The sequence below is a fragment of the Nerophis lumbriciformis genome, linkage group LG17 (genome assembly GCF_033978685.3).
Source record: "Nerophis lumbriciformis linkage group LG17, RoL_Nlum_v2.1, whole genome shotgun sequence".
In the NCBI taxonomy this organism is placed as follows: domain Eukaryota; kingdom Metazoa; phylum Chordata; class Actinopteri; order Syngnathiformes; family Syngnathidae; genus Nerophis; species Nerophis lumbriciformis.
In genome coordinates, this window is record NC_084564.2 from 11653263 (window position 1) to 11676239 (window position 22977).

General features: G+C 42.6%; 1 protein-coding gene across 2 annotated transcripts in view; it reads right to left on the reverse strand.

Annotated features, from left to right (window-relative positions):
- The window catches only part of LOC133614488 (leucine-rich repeat and fibronectin type III domain-containing protein 1-like protein), a 93822-nt gene extending 73383 nt beyond the window's left edge, over positions 1-20439 (reverse strand). The window contains exon 1 of one of the 2 annotated variants that reach the window (XM_061972480.1): positions 19807-20439. The gene's annotated coding sequence lies outside the window, so the exon portion shown is untranslated. The remainder of the gene's footprint in view (positions 1-19806) is intronic. The other variant, XM_061972481.1, reaches the window with a different exon arrangement.
- Positions 20440-22977: the final 2538 nt, after the last annotated feature.

Sequence of the window (22977 nt, forward strand, 5' to 3'; positions counted from 1 at the left end):
ATTTTTTATGTCATAATTATGACTTTTTATCTCACAATTCAGACCTTTTTACTCATAAATTCTGACTTTTTATCTCAGAAATATTACTTTTTTTTCATCTCTATTAAGACGTTTTATCTCATAATATAATATTCGTCATTTTAACTTATAACTATGACTTACCATCGGGATATATATATATATATATATATATATATACATATATATATATATATATATATATATATATATATATATATATATATATACATATATATATATATATATATATATATATATACAGGTAAAAGCCAGTAAATTAGAATATTTTGAAAAACTTGATTTATTTCAGTAATTGCATTCAAAAGGTGTAACTTGTACATTATATTTATTCATTGCACACAGACTGATGCATTCAAATGTTTATTTCATTTAATTTTGATGATTTGAAGTGGCAACAAATGAAAATCCAAAATTCCGTGTGTCACAAAATTAGAATATTACTTAAGGCTAATACAAAAAAGGGATTTTTAGAAATGTTGGCCAACTGAAAAGTATGAAAATGAAAAATATGAGCATGTACAATACTCAATACTTGGTTGGAGCTCCTTTTGCCTCAATTACTGCGTTAATGCGGCGTGGCATGGAGTCGATGAGTTTCTGGCACTGCTCAGGTGTTATGAGAGCCCAGGTTGCTCTGATAGTGGCCTTCAACTCTTCTGCGTTTTTGGGTCTGGCATTCTGCATCTTCCTTTTCACAATACCCCACAGATTTTCTATGGGGCTAAGGTCAGGGGAGTTGGCGGGCCAATTTAGAACAGAAATATCATGGTCCGTAAACCAGGCACGGGTAGATTTTGCGCTGTGTGCAGGCGCCAAGTCCTGTTGGAACTTGAAATCTCCATCTCCATAGAGCAGGTCAGCAGCAGGAAGCATGAAGTGCTCTAAAACTTGCTGGTAGACGGCTGCGTTGACCCTGGATCTCAGGAAACAGAGTGGACCGACACCAGCAGATGACATGGCACCCCAAACCATCATCCAACCATGCAAATTTTGCATTTCCTTTGGAAATCGAGGTCCCAGAGTCTGGAGGAAGACAGGAGAGGCACAGGATCCACGTTGCCTGAAGTCTAGTGTAAAGTTTCCACCATCAGTGATGGTTTGGGGTGCCATGTCATCTGCTGGTGTCGGTCCACTCTGTTTCCTGAGATCCAGGATCAACGCAGCCGTCTACCAGCAAGTTTTAGAGCACTTCATGCTTCCTGCTGCTGACCTGCTCTATGGAGATGGAGATTTCAAGTTCCAACAGAACTTGGCGCCTGCACACAGCGCAAAATCTACCCGTGCCTGGTTTACGGACCATGGTATTTCTGTTCTAAATTGGCCCGCCAACTCCCCTGACCTTAGCCCCATAGAAAATCTGTGGGGTATTGTGAAAAGGAAGATGCAGAATGCCAGACCCAAAAACGCAGAAGAGTTGAAGGCCACTATCAGAGCAACCTGGGCTCTCATAACACCTGAGCAGTGCCAGAAACTCATCGACTCCATGCCACGCCGCATTAACGCAGTAATTGAGGCAAAAGGAGCTCCAACCAAGTATTGAGTATTGTACATGCTCATATTTTTCATTTTCATACTTTTCAGTTGGCCAACATTTCTAAAAATCCCTTTTTTGTATTAGCCTTAAGTAATATTCTAATTTTGTGACACACGGAATTTTGGATTTTCATTTGTTGCCACTTCAAATCATCAAAATTAAATGAAATAAACATTTGAATGCATCAGTCTGTGTGCAATGAATAAATATAATGTACAAGTTACACCTTTTGAATGCAATTACTGAAATAAATCAAGTTTTTCAAAATATTCTAATTTACTGGCTTTTACCTGTATATTGTTTTGTTTTTATTTTTTACTTGAACTCATAATTATTACTTTCTTGTCTCATAATGTCGAGTGTATTTCGTAATTTCGATTTATATCTTAACTATGACTAAATGATCTCATAATTTCAACTTTTCATCTCATAATTATGATTTTTTTTAATCTCATACTATCGAACTTTTATCTGATAATTATCACTAACCATTGGGGTATTTATATTTTTTAGAGGTGGAAACGGGCTTCCTGGTTTTGCAAATTTCAATTTCATATTTTTATCTCATTATTTAAAATTTGTATTTCATAATTAGGGCTTTTTATATCTTAATTATGATTTTTTATCTCGTAATTTAGACCTTTTTTCTCATAAATTCGACGTTTTATCTCATAATTATGACTTACCATTGGCCAATATACATTATATTTTTTCCATTTCGACTAGAACTCATAATTATGACTTTGTATCTAATAATTTCATCATTTTATCTTATAATAACAGTGCATATATATATATATATATATATATATATTTATTTTTTTCTTCTTAATTTGGCCTTCTTTCTTTTCTTTTTGGTCTCATAATGTCGACTGTATTTCATAATCTCATAATTATGACTTTTTAGCTCATAGTTTTAACTTTTTATCACATACTTATGACTAAATTATCTCATGATTTCGACTTTTCATCTCATAATTGTGAATTGTTATCTCATAGTTACCACTAACCATTGGAGTATTTACATTTTTTTAGGGGTGGAAAGGGACTTCCATAATTTCGACTTTTGATCTCTTAATTATGATTTTTTTATCTAATAGTTATGACTTTATCTTATTATTTGTATTTTTTTATATCATAATTATGACTTTTTTATCTCGCAATTTAGACCTTTTATCTGATAAATTCAACTTTTCATATCATAATAATGACCTTTTTATCCCATAATCTTGACTTTTTACCTCATAATTTTGAGGGTTTTTTTTTATCTGATAAATATGACTTAGCAACATGGTGTTTAGTAGGGCTGTGAATCTTTGGGTGTCCCACGATTCGATTCAATATCGATTTTTTTCAATCCAACGCTATTCTCGATTGAAAAACGATTTTTTTCCTGATTCAAAAGGATTGTCTATTCATTGAATACATAGGATTTCAGCAGGATCTACCCCAGTCTGCTGACATGCAAGCAGAGTAAAAAGCTTTTATAATTGTAAAGGACAATGTTTTATCAACTGATTGCAATAATGTACATTTGTTTTAACTATTAAATCATGGGTGTCAAACTCTGGCCCGCGGGCCAAATTTCCTCCCGATTTCCTCCCGGACAACATTATTGAGGGCGTGCCTTAAAGGCACTACCTTCAACGTCCTCTACAACCTGTCATCACATCTGCTTTTCCTCCATACAAACAGCGTGCCGGCCCAGTCACGTAATATATGCGGCTTCTACATACTCATGAGTGAATGCAACGCATACTTGACCAACAGCCATACAGGTCACACTGAGGGCGGCCGTATAAACAACTTTAACACTGATACAGATATGCCAAGTCCGAGTCCATGGTTCTCGCCCGGAAAAGGGTGGAGTGCCATCTCCGGGTTGGGGAAGAGATCTTGCCCCAAGTGGAGGAGTTCAAGTACCTCGGAGTCTTGTTCACGAGTGAGGGAAGAGTGGATGGTGAGATCGACAGGCGGATCGGTGCGGCGTCTTCAGTAATGCCGATGCTGTATCGAAACGTTGTGGTGAATAAGGAGCTGAGCCGGAAGGCAAAGCTCTCTATTTACCGGTCGATCTACGTTCCCATCCTCACCTATGGTCATGAGCTTTGGGTTATGACCGAAAGGACAAGATCACGGGTACAAGCGGCCCAAATGAGTTTCCTCCGCCGGGTGGCGGGTCTCTCCCTTAGAGATAGGGTGAGAAGCTCTGCCATCCGGGGGAAGCTCAAAGTAAAGCCGCTGCTCCTCCACATGGAGAGGAGCCAGATGAGGTGGTTCGGGCATCTGGTCAGGATGCCACCCGAACACCTCCCTAGGTGTTCGGGCACGTCCGACCGGTAGGAGGTCACGGGGAAGACCCAGGACACGTTGGAAAGACTATCTCTCCCGGCTAGCCTGGGAACGCCTCGGGATCCCCCGGGAGGAGCTGGACGAAGTGGCTGGGGAGAGGGAAGTCTGGGCTTCTCTGCTTAGGCTGCTGCCGCCGCGACCCGACCTCGGATAAGCGGAAGAAAATGGATGGATGGATGGATGGACAAATACGCGCCACACTGTGAACCCACACCAAACAAAAATGACAAACACATTTCGGGAGAACACCCGCACCGTAAGACAACATAAACACAACAAATACAGCAGAACCCCTTGCAGCACTAACTCTTCCGGCACGCTACAATATACACCCCTCGCTACCACCAAACCCCGCCCCCGCCCACCAAGTTAATGTTGATTTTTACCTCAGAAGGCTGCAAATAGAAACGAGGCATTCAATTTTTTATTTAAATTGTATTTAACATACCATTGATGTTTTTTCGTTTGTTTTATTGAAAGTTGATTTTGCACTATTAAGTCATATAAGCGTTTCTTGTTCCATATTTGGTGTTAAAGCAATAATTAACGTTTTATTCATGCACTTTCTCTTGCTACTTCAAGGCTTGAATGTTTGATTTATTCATTATTGTTATTTTATTTTCTAATTTATTATTAGCCTGTGGAAAAAGTTAATGTTGATATTTACCTCAGAAGGCTGCAAATAGAAAAGAGGCATTCAAATTGTATTTACATTTTATTTGATTTTTTTTTTTTATTATTGTTATTATTATTTGAAACTTGATTTTGCATGTCACTATAAAGTTATATAAGCCTTGCTTGTTCAATATTTTATGCAAAACTTGTTTGGGTGCCTATTAAAAGGTTAATTTGTTCAACCTTGGCCCGCGGCTCTGTTCAGTTTTACATTTTGGCCCACTCTGTATTTGAGTTTGACATTAAATGAACCAAAAATATGACTTATTTTATTTTTGTGAAAATATTGGACACAGTGTGTTGTCAAGCTTATGAGATGCGATGCAAGTAAGGCTGAAACGACGCGTCGACGTAGTCGACGTCATCGATTACATAAATACGTCGATGCCGTTTTTGTCACACCGCGGTGAGGGAAGTCTTGTCTTGGTTTTTTCTGTCTTGTGATTTACATGTTTTATTTTGAAAAGCAACTCCTCTTGTTTCAGATCACGGGTCCTTCCTCTTGTGTCACCAGTCTGACGTCATTCCTGACCCTTGATTGTTTCCACCTGTTTCCCATTACCCTCATGTTCTTTATAAGCCCAAGCCTCCGCTTGTTCTGTGCCAGATTGTCTCGAGCTTTCGTGCCTGTCTTGCGTTCCATGTCCCTGTTCATGTCCATGCCTTGCCTTGTCTCACGTCTACGTCCTTGCTCCCAGAATATCACACGCTGTAATTTTGAATTGACTTTTCTCCTCCCTCAGAGCGACTTTTGTTATCCTACCTTTTTCTACCGCAGTGGTGAGTTATTATTTTTCCTTAAAGATTTTTTCCTCAAAGTTTGTTGAGTGATTTTTTGTTTACATTGATTAGAGTAGTTAAGTTTTATAGTCTTTATTTTCTTCCTCCTGTTTGGAGCGTTTTTTGTTAAAGTTTTTGATAACAGATACGGTGCTAATTATATCGTCCTTATTTTTGTATTCCTCCTTTTTTTGGAGTGATTTTCGGTTTTTCCCTTTTGGAACATTTTGTCAATAGTATTTTTGTAATTCATAGTAATTGAATTTACTCGGCTCTGGAGGCTTAAAGAGTATTTCAAAATAAAAGCTTTATTTGGAATCACCTCTCTGCATCTGAGTCCCTTCCTCCGTCCAAGCCTGACAGTTTTTGTGCGTCGACGCGTCGCATACCGTATTTCCTTGAATAGCCGCCGGGGCTAATTAATTTAAAACCTCTTCTCACTCCTGCCCTTACCAAAAGGCGTGGGGTAAATTTAGGCCTGCGCTTATAAATTTGAGTGATGTAAGGATACCATCTTGAAAAGCACATTTAATTAAAAAAAACAAAAAAACCTTATTATGGTCTTACCTTTACTTATGAGTCCATGCGCAGCTGCTTCTGATCAAAAGCATCGATAACTTGTTTATAGAAGTCTTCCTTATCTTTCTTCAGTTTTAAAAGTCTCGATGGAGATATTCCTTTAAGTATTACCTCCTGCTTCGATTGAAAGTCCAGTTTAGAAAAGTGTTTTATTTGAGATATGTAATCCTTGTTAAAAGTGCAAGCAAACAATCGCTGCTCACTCTTGTTGCTTGTTGTCTTCTTCTGCAACACCGGTCTTCTGCAGTACCGGTAGTCGCAAGAAGGATCACTAGCGCCCTCTACCACCAGGAGGCGGGAGTCATTTAATGACTCATATTTGACACACGCAGCTACGGTATATTAATAAAACATAGCTGCTTACTGTTCTTTTTAGCAGATTCAATAGCTTGGACCTTAAATCCTACTGAATAGCTCTCAATCTTCTTCCCTTTATGCGATTTCAAATGATTGAAATCAGCCTCCTTCATTTTGAAAATGATGACAGGTGAAGTGTCACTCATGACGTGACGAAATTGACCCTGCGGAAGTTCTAGAAATATGCTAATTATTTTGCGAAACGAGTTTGACCCGGCGAAAATTCCAGACATGCGCTAATAAAATTAATATTTTGCGAAACGAGTTTGAGCCGGCGGTAAGGCCAAGCATGCGCTAATTATTTTGGGAAACGAGTTTGACCCGGCAGTCATTCGAGGCATGCGAATACTATATACCCGGCGCCAATTCAAGGAAATACGCACTTTTTTGTATTGGATGTTTATCTTTATTTTTGCAAATTTTAAAGCAAAATAAGCAATACTTTTACTTTTGAAATGCTTATACTATTGCAGAATATTAAGATTTGCACTTTATGTTTATTTTATATTTGCACATTAAAAAGCAAATAAGCTACTTTTAACTTTTGTTAAATGTTAAAAGTTTTAAATGTTTACATTGTTACAGAATATTTTGTCATGTTGTCAATGTTGACTGAGTGGCCATACTTTTTTTTTTTGTAAATAAAAGCCATGCCTTTTGAAAAAACTGGCCTACATTTATTTTTTCATCTTCATTTTGAATAAAAAAATAATCGGTAAAAGGAAAAATAATCTATAGCTTAACCGATTAATCGAAAAAAATAATCTATAGATTAATCGATAGAAAAATAATCGTTAGCTGCAGCCTTAGATGCAAGTGTAAGCCACTGTGACACTATTGTTCTTTATTTTTATAAATGTCTAATGATAATGTCAATGAGGGATTTTTAATCACTGCTATGTTGAAATTGTAACTAATATTGATACTGTTGTTGATAAAATTCATTTTTGTTTCACTACTTTTGGTTTGTTTTGTGTCTCCTCTCAATTGCTCTGTTTATTACAGTTCTGAGTGTTGTTTGCTTTTGGAATTGGATTGCATTGTTATGGTATTGCTGTGTATTGTTTTGTTGGATTGATTACCGGTAATTAAAAAAAATAAATAAATAAATAAAAAAGTAATAATAATAAATAAATAAATAAATAAATAAACATTTATTTTTTTTAAATAACGTGAGAATCGTGATTCGAATTCGAATCGATTTTTTTCCCACATCCCTAGTGTTTAGGTCTGGCTCCAGCCCTGAGGAGGTGTGGCGCACCCAAGTCAAAGAGAGCGTAAAGCGCGTGCGGTTTAAAGGTTGTTTTAATGAGGTCGGCCCGGCGTTGGCCTCGCTCTTCAATCTGATGATTTCTAGAAAAAGCCGCTCTTCGTGGTGCACGCGGGATTACTGGAGAGGATCAACCCGCGAATGATGCTGTCTTGTTTCTGCGGCGACCTCGGGGGGAGGGAGGGGCCAGCGTGCGGGGACGCCAGGGTCATGACACCGCGGTCACGGCCAGAAGAGGGGCGGGGCAAACAGGAGAGGACTGATTGGCGAGGAAATAGGAGGTGAAGGAAGCGACGCGGAGCAAGGAAGGACACGGCCAAGATGGCGGGAGGGAGGAGGAGAAAAGGGAAGGAAAGAAGGAAGCGTGCTGGGAGATGTTTTTTAGTCCTGAGGACGCCAGATTGAAGAAATGATGGCCTATTAGCTGCAGGTCAAAGGTCAGGCCTTCTTGTCTGCCCGCAGCCCCCAGGATCTCATAAATAACGTCTGAGTGGGAATGAGAAGACGTGATTGACAGCAGGACGAGGTCATGTGGCCACTATGTCCCACTTCCTGTCTTAAACCACGCGGGACGATAAATGCTGGATTGTCACCTCAGGCAGCATTTTACGTCTCCACTCACATGAGGTGGCATGAGATAGCCAGAGACATGGGACGCGAGACGACGTGACGGTTATGAGACGAAATGAGACGACAGAATGACAGATGTGAGAGGACATGTGATAAGATAGATAGACAGAGACGGGAGATGACATGAGAGACATAAGATGAGTGCGACGGCAAGACAAACGAGACGTGTGAAACGACATAAGAGACATGAAATGACATGAGATAATATGAGATGAAATAAGAGACATGAGATAATGTGAGATGACATGAGATAATATGAGATGACATAAGAGACATGAGGTGACATGAGATAGCCAGAGACAGGGGATGAGAGACATGGCGTGGGATGACGTGACGGTTATGAGACGACATGAGACGACAGCCGACAGAATGACAGATGTGAGAGGACATGTGATAAGATAGATGGACAAGAGACAGGAGATGACATGAGAGACATGAGATGAATGCGATGGCAAGAAAAACGAGATGTGTGAAATTAAATTAAATGACATGAGATAATATGAGATGAAATGACATGAGATAATATGAGATGAACTAAGAGACATGAAGTGACATGAGATAATATGAGATGACATGAGATAATATGAGATGACATAAGTGACATGAGATAATATGAGATGACATGAGATAATATCAGATGACATAAGAGCCATGAGATGACATGAGATGACACAGGAGACATGAGATGACATGAGATAAGATGGGAGGACATAAGAGACATGAGGTGACATGAGATAATATGAGATGACATAAGTGACATGAGATAATATGAGATGACATGAGATAATATCAGATGACATAAGAGACATGAGATGACATGCGATGACATGAGATGACACAGGAGACATGAGATGACATGGGATAAGATGAGAGGGCATAAGAGACATGAGGTGACATGAGATAATATGAGATGACATAAGTGACATGAGATAATATCAGATGACATAAGAGACATGAGGTGACATGCGATAACATGAGATGACACAGGAGACATGAAATGACATGAGATAATATGAGATGAAATAAGAGACATGCGTTAATGTGAGATGACATGAGATAATATGAGATTACATAAGAGACATGAGGTGACATGAGATAGCCAGAGACAGGGGACGCGAGACATGGCGTGGGATGACGTGACAGTTATGAGACGATAACAGACAGAATGACAGATGTGAGAGGACATGTGATAAGATAGATAGACAGAGACGGGAGATGACATGAGAGACATGAGATGCCATGAGATAGTATGAGATGAAATAAGAGACATGAGATAATGTGAGATGACGTGAGATAATATGAGATGACATGAGAGACATGAGATGACATGAGATAGTATGAGATGAAATAAGAGACATGAGATAATGTGAGATGACGTGAGATAATATGAGATGACATAAGAGACATGAGGTGGCATGAGATAGCCAGAGACAGGGGACGCGAGACATGGTGTGGGATGACGTGACGGTTATGAGACGACATGATACGACAGCCGACAGAATGACAGATGTGAGAGGACATGTGATAAGATAGATAGACAGAGACGGGAGATGACATGAGAGACATGAGATGAATGCGACGGCAAGACAAACGAGACGTGTGAAACGACATAAGGGACATGAAATGACATGAGATAGTATGAGATGAAATAAGAGACATGAGATAATGTGAGATGACGTGAGATAATATGAGATGACATAAGAGACATGAGGTGACATGAGATAGCCAGAGACAGGGGACGCGAGACATGGCGTGGGATGACGTGACAGTTATGAGACGACAGCCGACAGAATGACAGATGTGAGAGTACATGTGATGAGATAGATAGACAGAGACGGGAGATGACATGAGAGACATGAGATGAATGCGACGGCAAGACATGAGACGTGTGAAACGACATAAGAGACATGAAATGACATGAGATAGTATGAGATGAAATAAGAGACATGAGATAATGTGAGATGACATGAGATAATATGAGATGACATAAGAGACATGAGATAATATGAGATGACATAATATCAGATGACATAAGAGACATGAGATGACATGCGATAACATGAGATGACACAGGAGACATGAGATGACATGAGATAAGATGAGAGGCCATAAGAGACATGAGGTGACATGAGATAATATGAGATGACATAAGTGACATGAGATCATATGAGATGACATAAGAGACATGAGGTGACATGCGATAACATGAGATGACACAGGAGACTTGAAATGACATGAGATAATATGAGATGACATAAGAGACATGAGGTGACATGAGATAGCCAGAGACAGGGGACGCGAGACATGGCGTGGGATGACGTGACAGTTATGAGACGACATGAGACGACAGCCGACAGAATGACAGATGTGAGAGGACATGTGATAAGATAGATAGACAGAGACGGGAGATGACATGAGAGACATGAGATGAATGCGACGGCAAGACAAACGAGACGTGTGAAACGACATAAGAGACATGAAATGACATGAGATAGTATGAGATGAAATAAGAGACATGAGATCATGTGAGATGACGTGAGATAATGAGATGACATAAGAGACATGAGGTGACATGAGATAGCCAGAGACAGGGGACGCGAGAAATGGCGTGGGATGACGTGACAGTTATGAGACGACATGAGACGATAGCAGACAGAATGACAGATGTGAGAGGACATGTGATAAGATAGATAGACAGAGACGGGAGATGACATGAGAGACATGAGATGACATGAGATGAAATAAGAGACATGAGATAATGTGAGATGTCGTGAGATAATATGAGAGGACATAAGAGACATGAGATGACATGAGATAGTATGAGATGAAATAAGAGACATGAGATCATGTGAGATGACGTGAGATAATGAGATGACATAAGAGACATGAGGTGACATGAGATAGCCAGAGACAGGGGACGCGAGAAATGGCGTGGGATGACGTGACAGTTATGAGACGACATGAGACGATAGCAGACAGAATGACAGATGTGAGAGGACATGTGATAAGATAGATAGACAGAGACGGGAGATGACATGAGAGACATGAGATGACATGAGATGAAATAAGAGACATGAGATAATGTGAGATGACGTGAGATAATATGAGATGACACAAGAGACATGAGGTGACATGAGATAGCCAGAGACAGGGCACGCAAGAAATGGCGTGGGATGACGTGACAGTTATGAGACGACATGAGACGACGGCCGGCAGAATGACAGATGTGAGAGGACATGTGATAAGATAGATACGGGGGATGACATGAGAGACATGAGATGAATGCGATGGCAAGAAAAACTAGACGTGTGAAACGTCAAAAGAGACATGAAATGACATGAGATAGTATGAGTTGACATAAGAGACATGAGATAATGTGAGATGACATGAGATAATATGAGATGACATGAGATAATATGAGATGACATGAGATAATATGAGATGACATAAGAGACATGAGATAATGTGAGATGACATGAGATAATATGAGATGACATGAGATAATATGAGATGACATAAGAGACATGAGATAATGTGAGATGACATGAGATAATATGAGATGACATGAGATAATATGAGATGACATAAGAGACATGAGATAGCCAGAGACATGAGATAGCCAGAGACATGGGACGCGAGAAATGGCGTGGGATGACGTGACAGTTATGAGACGACATGAGACGACAGCCGACATTGTCCAAAGGGGGGCGCACTTCAAATTTTTACACACACTTGTTATTTAATATGTTGACCAGAGGGGGAGCACTTTTAAAACCTACACACAGTGCCTCCTTTTTGGGACCACCCTCATTTTGATAGATGTCACCAGCAGGGGTGCAAATGAGACATTCTCTATTAGATGCAATGTTATTGGGACCATGATTTATGTCATCACTTGTTCACACCTCCTCATATGGAAGATACTTTTCCTTGTTGGTGTCTCAAGAAGGGTAGAAATACAAGAACACACGCACACGTACACACACACACACACACACGCACACGCACACGCACACACACGCACACGCACACGCACACACACACACACACACACACACACACACACACGATGGTAGTGTGTATTTTTAAAGGTGCGCTGACAGCTGCTATGTGCGTGTTCACAGGAAGACGAGCGTCCTCATTGGTCGCCTTCCTGGGTGTCGCTCGTCTTTTTCCATTTAGTCTGGAAGTGCTGCGTCCGCGTCACACTGGCGTGCCAGCAGGGGGCGGAGCCCCATCAAGGGCCAGCCAGGGAGAGGAAGTGAAGAACAGAAGGAGGAACCGGGCGACATTTTGATGGCTTTTCATCACTTCCAGCCTATCCGCCGGGGTCAAAGGTCGCAGGTGAACAACAACTGTGTCTCCTCGCCATCAGCTGACCACGCTGCCTCAATTACGGCGTGAGCCAAAGCGGGCGTCCAATCAGAGCCGGGCGGCAAAGTGCACAGATGGAGGCGACACAGCTGACAGAGATTAGGCCGCAGACTTCCTGTCGCCGCCCACACCATCTTTACGTAACCACGCCATGAGGCTACAGCAACAGGCAAGCCACGCTCACGTGACAACATGGCGGCCACACGCCACCAGTACGACAGCCACGTGGTCATGTGACCCATGATCAGCTCACACTGACGTGGTGAAGACGTCACAAGATGGCGGAAGTGTACGCCATCTCCAAAAGTCACTTCTGTGAACGTGTTTGACCTTTGACCTGTGGAGAAGGTCCGCAACAAGGCTCAAACAACCTCATGTCGACCACTTCCTGTCGCCTGAACATGTCCTTCGCAGTTAATGCGTCGTGAGCATGATGCGTTCAAGGCTGCGTGGTCTTTGTGATGCGTTCAAGGCTGCATGGTCTTTGTGATGCATTCAAGGCTGTGTGTTCTTAGTGATGCATTCAAGACTGAATGTTTTTAGTGATGCATTCAAGGCTGTGTGCTTTAGCATGACGCGTTCAAGGCTGCGTGTTCTTAGTGATGCGTTCAAGGTTGCGTGTTCTTAGTGATGCATTCAAGGCTGCATGTTTTTAGCATGATGCGTTCAAATCTGTCTGTTCTTGGTGATGCGTTCAAGGCTGCGTGGTCTTTGTGATGCATTCAAGGCTGCGTGGTCTTTGTGATGCATTCAAGGCTGCGTGTTCTTTGTGATGCATTCAAAGCTGCGTGGTCTTTGTGATGCATTCAAGGCTGTGTGTTCTTAGCGATGCATTCAAGACTGAATGTTTTTAGTGATGCATTCAAGGCTGTGTGTTCTTAGTGATGCGTTCAAGGCTGTGTGTTCTTAGTGATGCATTCAAGGCTGCGTGTTCTTAGTGATGCATTCAAAACTGCATGTTTTTAGTGATTCGTTCAAGTCTGTGTGTTCTTAGTGATGCATTCAAGACTGAATGTTTTTAGTGATGCATTCAAGGCTGTGTGTTTTAGCATGATGCGTTCAAGGCTGCGTGTTCTTAGTGATGCGTTCAAGGCTGTGTGTTCTTAGTGATGCGTTCAAGGCTGTGTGTTCTTAGTGATGCGTTCAAGGCTGCGTGTTCTTAGTGATGCATTCAAGGCTGCATGTTTTTAGCATGATTTGTTCAAGTCTGTGTGTTCTTAGTGATGCGTTCAAGGCTGCGTGGTCTTTGTGATGCATTCAAGGCTGCGTGGTCTTTGTGATGCATTCAAGGCTGCGTGGTCTTTGTGATGCATTCAAAGCTGCGTGGTCTTTGTGATGCATTCAAGACTGAATGTTTTTAGTGATGCATTCAAGGCTGTGTGTTTTAGCATGATGCGTTCAAGGCTGCGTGTTCTTAGTGATGCGTTCAAGGCTGTGTGTTCTTAGTGATGCGTTCAAGGCTGCGTGTTCTTAGTGATGCATTCAAGGCTGCATGTTTTTAGCATGATGTGTTCAAGTCTGTGTGTTCTTAGTGATGCATTCAAGGCTGCGTGGTCTTTGTGATGCATTCAAGGCTGTGTGTTCTTAGCGATGCATTCAAGACTGAATGTTTTTAGTGATGCATTCAAGGCTGTGTGTTCTTAGTGATGCGTTCAAGGCTGTGTGTTCTTAGTGATGCGTTCAAGGCTGCGTGTTCTTAGTGATGCATTCAAAACTGCATGTTTTTAGCGTGATTCGTTCAAGTCTGTGTGTTCTTAGTGATGCATTCAAGACTGAATATTTTTAGTGATGCATTCAAGGCTGTGTGTTTTAGCATGATGCGTTCAAGGCTGCGTGTTCTTAGTGATGCGTTCAAGGCTGTGTGTTCTTAGTGATGCGTTCAAGGCTGCGTGTTCTTAGTGATGCATTCAAGGCTGCATGTTTTTAGCATGATTTGTTCAAGTCTGTGTGTTCTTAGTGATGCGTTCAAGGCTGCGTGGTCTTTGTGATGCATTCAAGGCTGCGTGGTCTTTGTGATGCATTCAAGGCTGCGTGGTCTTTGTGATGCATTCAAGGCTGTGTGTTCTTAGTGATGCATTCAAGACTGAATGTTTTTAGTGATGCATTCAAGGCTGTGTGTTCTTAGTGATGCGTTCAAGGCTGTGTGTTCTTGGTGATGCGTTCAAGGCTGCGTATTCTTAGTGATGCATTCAAGGCTGCATGTTTTTAGCATGATTCGTTCAAGTCTGTGTGTTCTTAGTGATGCGTTCAAGGCTGCGTGGTCTTTGTGATGCATTCAAAGCTGCGTGGTCTTTGTGATGCATTCAAGGCCGTGTGTTCTTAGTGATGCATTCAAGACTGAATGTTCTTAGTGATGCATTCAAGGCTGTGTGTTTTAGCATGATGCGTTCAAGGCTGCGTGTTCTTAGTGATGCGTTCAAGGCTGCGTGTTCTTAGTGATGCATTCAAGGCTGCATGTTTTTAGCATGATTCGTTCAAGTCTGTGTGTTCTTAGTGATGCGTTCAAGGCTGCGTGTTCTTAGTGATGCATTCAAGGTTGTGTGTTCTTAGTGATGCGTTCATGGCTGCGTGTTCTTAGCATGATGCGTTCAAAACTGTGTTCTTAGTGATGCATTCAAGGCTGCATGTTTTAGTGATGCGTTCAAGGCTGTGTGTTCTGAGCATGATGCGATCAAGGCTGTGTGTTCTCAGCGGTGCGTTCAAGACTGCGTGCTCATAGTGATGCGTTCAAGGCTGCGTGTTTTTAGCATGATGTGTTCAAGTCTGTGTGTTCTTAGTGATGCGTTCAAGGCTGCATGTTCTTAGTGATGCATTCAAGGCTGCATGTTTTTAGTGATGCATTCAAGGCTGCGTGTTCTTGGTGATACGTTCAAGGCTGCGTGTTCTTAGTGATGCATTCAAGGCTGTGTGTTCTTAGTGATGCGTTCATGGCTGCGTGTTCTTAGCATGATGCGTTCAAAACTGTGTGTTCTTAGTGATGCATTCAAGGCTGCATGTTTTAGTGATGCGTTCAAGGCTGTGTGTTCTTAACATGATGCTGTCAAGGCTGTGTGTTCTCAGCGGTCCGTTCAAGACTGCGTGCTCATAGTGATGCGTTCAAGGCTGCGTGTTTTTAGCATGATCTGTTCAAGTCTGTGTGTTCTTAGTGATGCGTTCAAGGCTGCGTGTTCTTAGTGATGCATTCAAGGCTGCTTGTTCTTAGTGATGCATTCAAGGCTGCGTGTTTTTAGCATGATGCGTTCAAGTCTGCGTGTTCTTGGTGATACGTTCAAGGCTGCGTGTTCTTAGTGATGCATTCAAGGCTGTGTGTTCTTAGTGATGCATTCATGGCTGCGTGTTCTTAGCATATTGCGTTCAAAACTGTGTGTTCTTGGTGATGCATTCAAGGCTGCATGTTTTAGTGATGCGTTCAAGGCTGTGTGTTCTTAGCATGATGCGGTCAAGGCTGTGTGTTCTCAACGGTGCGTTCAAGACTGCGTGCTCATAGTGATGCGTTCAAGGCTGCGTGTTTTTAGCATGATGCATTCAAGTCTGTGTGTTTTTAGTGATGCGTTCAAGGCTGCGTGTTCTCAGCATGATGCATATTGAGGCTGCGTGTTCTCAGCATGACCCGTTTAAGGCTGCATGTTCTCAACATGATGCATTCAAGGCTGCATGTTCTTAGTATGATGCGTTCAAGGCTGCATGTTCTTAGTATGATGCGTTCAAGGCTGCATGTTCTCAACATGATGCATTCAAGGCTGCGTGTTCTTAGCATGATGCGTTCAAGGCTGAGTGTTCTTAGTATGCGGGCCGTGTGTTCTTAGCATGATACGTTCAACGTTGGCTGTTCTTAGCATAATGCATATTGAGGCTGCGTGTTCTCAGCATGATGCGTTCAAAGGTCCATGTTCTTAACATGATGTGTTCAATGCTTAGTGTTCTTAGCATGACGCATTCAAGGCCGCGTGTTCTCAACATGATGCATTCATGGCTGCGTGTTCTTAGCATGATGCGTTCAAGGCTGCGTGTTCTTAGTATGAGGGCCGTGTGTTCTTAGCATGATGCGTTCAAGGCTGGCTGTTCTTAGCATGATGCATTCAAGGCTGGCTGTTCTTAGCATGATGCACATTGAGGCTGCGTGTTCTCAGCATGATGCGTTCAAGGCTCCATGTTTTTAACATGATGTGTTCAATGCTTAGTGTTCTTAGCATGATGCGTTCAAGGCCGCGTGTTCTTAGTATGAGGGCCGTGTGTTCTTAGCATGATGCGTTCAAGGCTGGCTGTTCTTAGCATGATGCATTCAAGGCTGGCTGTTCTTAGCATGACGCATATTGAGGCTGCGTGTTCTCAGGATGATGCGTTCAAGGCTCCATGTTTTTAACATGACGTGTTCAATGCTTAGTGTTCTTAGCAAGATGCATTCAAGGCCGCGTGTTCTCAACATGATGCATTCAAGGCTCCGTGTTCTTAGCATGATGCGTTCAAGGCGGAGTGTTCTTAGCATGATGCGTTCAATGCTGAGTGTTCTTAACATGATGTGTTCAATGCTTAGTGTTCTTAGCATGACGCATATTGAGGCTGCATGTTCTCAGCATGATGCGTTCAAGGCTCCATGTTCTTAACATGACGTGTTCAATGCTTAGTGTTCTTAGCATGACGCATATTGAGGCTGCATGTTCTCAGCATGATGCGTTCAAGGCTCCATGTTCTTAACATGACGTGTTCAATGCTTAGTGTTCTTAGCATGATGCGTTCAATGCTGAGTGTTCTTAACATGATGTGTTCAATGCTTAGTGTTCTTAGCATGACGCATATTGAGGCTGCATGTTCTCGGCATGATGCGTTCAAGGCTCCATGTTCTTAACATGACGTGTTCAATGCTTAGTGTTCTTAGCATAATGCATTCAAGGCTGGCTCTTCTTAGCATGACGCATATTGAGGCTGCGTGTTCTCAGCATGATGCGTTCAAGGCTCCATGTTCTTAACATGACGTGTTCAATGCTTAGTGTTCTTAGCATGATGTGTTCAATGCTTAGTGTTCTTAGCATAATGCATTCAAGGCTGGCTCTTCTTAGCATGACGCATATTGAGGCTGCGTGTTCTCAGCATGATGCGTTCAAGGCTCCATGTTCTTAACATGACGTGTTCAATGCTTAGTGTTCTTAGCAAGATGCATTCAAGGCCGCGTGTTCTCAACATGATGCATTCAATGCTCCGTGTTCTTAGCATGATGCGTTCAAGGCGGAGTGTTCTTAGCATGATGCGTTCAATGCTGAGTGTTCTTAGCATGATGCATTCAAGGCTGGCTGTTCTTAGCATGACGCACATTGAGGCTGCGTGTTCTCAGCACGATGCATTCAATGCTCCATGTTCTTAACATGACGTGTTCAATGCTTAGTGTTCTTAGCATGATGCATTCAAGGCCGCGTGTTCTCAACATGATGCATTCAAGGCTCCGTGTTCTTAGCATGATGCGTTCAAGGCTCCGTGTTCTTAGCATGATGCGTTCAATGCTGAGTGTTCTTTAGGGGCGGCATGGCGTAGTGGGTAGAGCAACCGTGCCAGAAACCTGAGGGTTGCAGGTTCGCTCCCCGCCTCTTACCATCCAAAAATCGCTGCCGTTGTGTCCTTGGGCGGGACACTTCACCCTTTGCCCCCGGTGCCACTCACACCGGTGAATTGAATGATGAATGATAGGTGGTGGTCTGAGGGGCCGTTGGCGCAAATTGCAGCCACGCTTCCGTCAGTCTACCCCAGGGCAACTGTGGCTATGAAAGTAGCTTACCACCACCAGGTGTGAATGATTGATGGGTTCTACATGTAAAGCGACTTTGGGTACTTAGAAAAGCGCCATATAAATCCCAGTTATTATTATTATTCTTAGAATGAGGGCCGTGTGTTCTTAGCATGATGCATTCAAGGCTGGCTGTTCTTAGCATGACGCACATTGAGGCTGCGTGTTCTCAGCATGATGCGTTCAAGGCTCCATGTTCTTAACATGACGTGTTCAATGCTTAGTGTTCTTAGCAAGATGTATTCAAGGCCGCGTGTCCTCAACATGATGCATTCAAGGTGGAGTGTTCTTAGCATGATGCGTTCAAGGCTGCGTGTTCTTAGTATGAGGGCCGTGTGTTCTTAGCATGATGCGTTCAAGGCTAGCTGTTCTCAGCATGATGCATTCAAGGCTGGCTGTTCTTAGCATGACGCATATTGAGGCTGCGTGTTCTCAGGATGATGCGTTCAAGGATCCATGTTCTTAACATGACGTGTTCAATGCTTAGTGTTCTTAGCAAGATGCATTCAAGGCCGCGTGTTCTCAACATGATGCATTCAAGGCTCCGTGTTGTTAGCATGATGCGTTCAAGGCGGAGTGTTCTTAGCATGACGCATATTGAGGCTGCGTGTTCTCAGCATGATGCGTTCAAGGCTCCATGTGTTCAACATGATGTGTTCAATGCTTAGTGTTCTCAGCATGATGCGTTCAAGGCTCCATGTGTTCAACATGATGTGTTCAATGCTTAGTGTTCTTAGCATGATGCATTCAAGGCCGCGTGTTCTCAGCATGATGCGTTCAATGCTGCATGTTCTCAACACGACGTGCTCCAGCTGTGTGTCTCTCAGTAGGACACGTTGAGCGATCTCAGTGATGCGTTCAAGGCCGCGTGTTCTTAGCATGATGCGTTCAAGCTGTGCGTCTCATAGCAGCTATCAACGTTATTAGTAATGCTTCGACGCGTTGTGAGCGTGATGCGTTCAATGTTCTGTGTTCCACAGAACTTCTGTGAAGTGGAGAGAAAAAAAAGCGGGCTGGCTGGCGGAGCTGTCCGTGATGCTGATCACGTGACCCTCGCGGTGTCTGCACTCTCTCTAGAACACCACCTTCACCCCCCCCCCCCCTCCCCCCCGGCTTCTCATGCCCCCTCTGCTGTATAATTGATGAGGCAGTAACACACACTTTTTTGCACGCACGCGCGCACACACGCACGGAATCAAGTATCCGCGCACACATTCCTCCACGGGCTCATATCGCCTCACACACGCACGCGCACCTCCGTGCACACGCAGGGATCATGTTTAATCAGATTACAGGATGATTCATTTCCCGCCAACTAAGAATATCATCGCTGGCACAGTGCGCGAGCCTCACATGCACGCGCGCACACCCTCCTAATCGTTCAACCCATCAATCAATCAATCAGTCAGTCGTCATTAATCAGTTAATCGATCTCACCGTCATCGAGGAGTGGAATCTTGCCGATTCAGAACACGTCACGAGGGGCTTAAATTCCCGCGAGGCTGCAGGTGGTGGCGGGAAGGGGTGAGTAAGGGGGGGGTTCGATTCGGGTCCTCAGTCCCACAAGGTCTGTCCACCAGGACCAGGACGGACAAGGGACTCCATTTACGATCCACGGACGTGGTCCCGGGTCCACTCCGGCGCGTCCTTGACGAGCAGCAGACTGGGCGGCCGGCGGGGCGTCTCAGAGCGTCTTCCTGGCGAGCTGCTGATCCGGGCGGGGTCCCGGTCCGCGGGGATCAACGAGACAAAGACGGAACATTCGAGAATCGCGCTAACATCCCCGCGCTACGGCAGTCTCCTCGCACGTCCGCAGTGTGCGCGCCGAACTGTCAGCGCGCGACGCCGTCTCATCCCGCCAACACGTCTCCTTCGCGGGCTCCCGTCCCGCCGAAAAACCCTTTCCTTCCCTCCTACTTCCTACTTCCTTAATGCGAGGCCCCCTCCTTCCTTCCTTCCGTCCTTCCTTCCTTCCTTGCTTCCTTTCCGGACAAAGTTTGAACTGGTGATAGCGCGCGCGCGTGGCACGGAGGGAGGGCTGTGCGCGCGACACGCTGCAAGAGGTCTCCAACATGCAGGCAGACCCCACCCTCCCCCCACGCCGTGGTCACGTGACTACATGCAACACCTTGTCACGTGGCCTAGTCCAGTGGTCCCCAACCACCGGTACGATTGGTACCGGGCCGGACAAAAAATTTAAAAAATATATATATATTTTATTTTTTTTATTTTATTTTTTTTATTAAATCAACATAAAAAACACAACATATACATTACATACTTGCCAACCCTCCCGAATTTTCCGGGAGACTCCCGAAATTCAGCGCCTCTCCCGAAAACCTCCTGGGACAAATATTCTCCCGAAAATCTCCCGATTTTCAGGCGGAGCTGGAGGCCACGCCCCCTCCAGCTCCATGCGGACCTGAGTGAGGACAGCCTTTTTTCATGACGGGAGGACAACAGGGTGACAAGAACTAAATCATCCAGATGAGAGATAAATTGTATTATGTTTATCTTACCTAAAAATAAATTTATTTATTAATTAAAAAAAAAAAAAAAACTAAATAAATGTTTACTATATTTTGCTAAAAACATCAAAATTGATTGTATTTTTATTTGTATTTTTTCTGACTCCATATTACATCCAGCCATAGAATTATACATTAAAATAAACATATTTGAAATAATTAATTTTAAATGATCACAATAATTCATTTAAAATGACCATATTTAATTATTAAAATAATTGCTTGTTTATCAACAACTTTAGCATTTTATTCATTACATTTTGAAGCTCTCAGAAGCCAAGTTATGTTATATTCCTCAAGATTTATTTATGCAAGTTTGAAGTATCAATTATCTAAACACAGTTTTGTTTGCATATTTTCAGGATGTAGATATATATATATATATATATATGTATGAAATACTTGACTTGGTGAATTCTAGCTGTCAATATACTCCTCCCCTCTTAACCACGCCCCCAACCACGCCCTGCCCCACCCCCGACCACGCCCCCACCCCCCACCTCCCGAAATCGGAGGTCTCAAGGTTGGCAAGTATGACATTATATATCAATATAGACCAGGGGTCGGGAATCTTTTTGGCTGAGAGAGCCATGAAAGCCAAATATTTTAAAATGTATTCCCGTGAGAGCCATATAATATTTTTTTTAACACTGAATACAACTAAATGTGTGCATTTTTAAGTAAGACCAACATTTTTAGAGAATAATAAGTCTTTTATTCGTTTTAATAACATTGTTATTCTGAAGCTACCCAATAATAAATACAATACTTCTTACCATTAATGCGACTTCTTGAAGAGGTGCGGTAGAAAACGGATGGATGGATTAAAATGCATGAGAGTGTTTTATATTTTCAAAGTTATTTTTAAAGGGGAACATTATCACAATTTCAGAAGGGGTAAAACCATTAAAAATCAGTTCCCAGTGGCTTATTTTATTTTTCGAAGTTTTTTTCAAAATTTTACCCATCACGCAATATCCCTTAAAAAAGCTTCAAAGTGCCTGATTTTAACCATCGTTATAAACACCCGTCCATTTTCCTGTGACGTCACATAGTGATGCCAACACAAACAAACATGGCGGAAAGAACAGCAAGCTATAGCGACATTAGCTCGGATTCAGACTCGGATTTCAGCGGCTTAAGCGATTCAACAGATTACGCATGTATTGAAACGGATGGTTGTAGTGTGGAGGCAGGTAGCGAAAACGAAATTGAAGAAGAAACTGAAGCTATTGAGCCATATCGGTTTGAACCGTATGCAAGCGAAACCGACGAAAACGACACGACAGCCAGCGACACGGGAGAAAGCGAGGACGAATTCGGCGATCGCCTTCTAACCAACGATTGGTATGTGTTTGTTTGGCATTAAAGGAAACTAACAACTATGAACTAGGTTTACAGCATATGAAATACATTTGGCAACAACATGCACTTTGAGAGTGCAGACAGCCCATTTCAGGCGCGCTAAGAACATATATTTTTCCACGATTTCAGCACTCAGGTTAACCATACCTAAATAGACACAAAATACTGCATTACACAAGACTACCCGAATGTACTCGAATGATTGAAAAAAATAAATGTTTTTAAGCTAAATTATTGGTAAACACAGTTTATATATAATAACCGCGAGTAATGAATAAAGTTTTCATCAATTAATATATTCTGTAGACATACCCTCATCTGCTCTCTTTTCCTGAAAGTTGATCTGTCCAGTTTTGGAGTTGCTGTCAGCATCTGCTTTGAGTGTCGCAGGATATCCACACATTCTTGCCATCTCTGTCGTAGCATAGCTTTCGTCGGTAAACTGTGCGGAACAAACGACTGACCATTTCGTCGGCTTTCCCCACACCCTCGTATTTTCAACAAATTTCGTCCAATTTCTTGCCACTTTCGCATCTTTGGGCCACTGGTGCAACTTGAATCCGTCCCTGTTCGTGTTGTTACACCCTCCGACAACACACCGACGAAAGTGAGAAAATGGCGGATAATAGAATAATAGAAAGGCGTTTAATTCGCCAAAATTCACCCATTTAGAGTTCGGAAATCGGTTAAATGAGGTGAGGTGACTTGTCCAGGG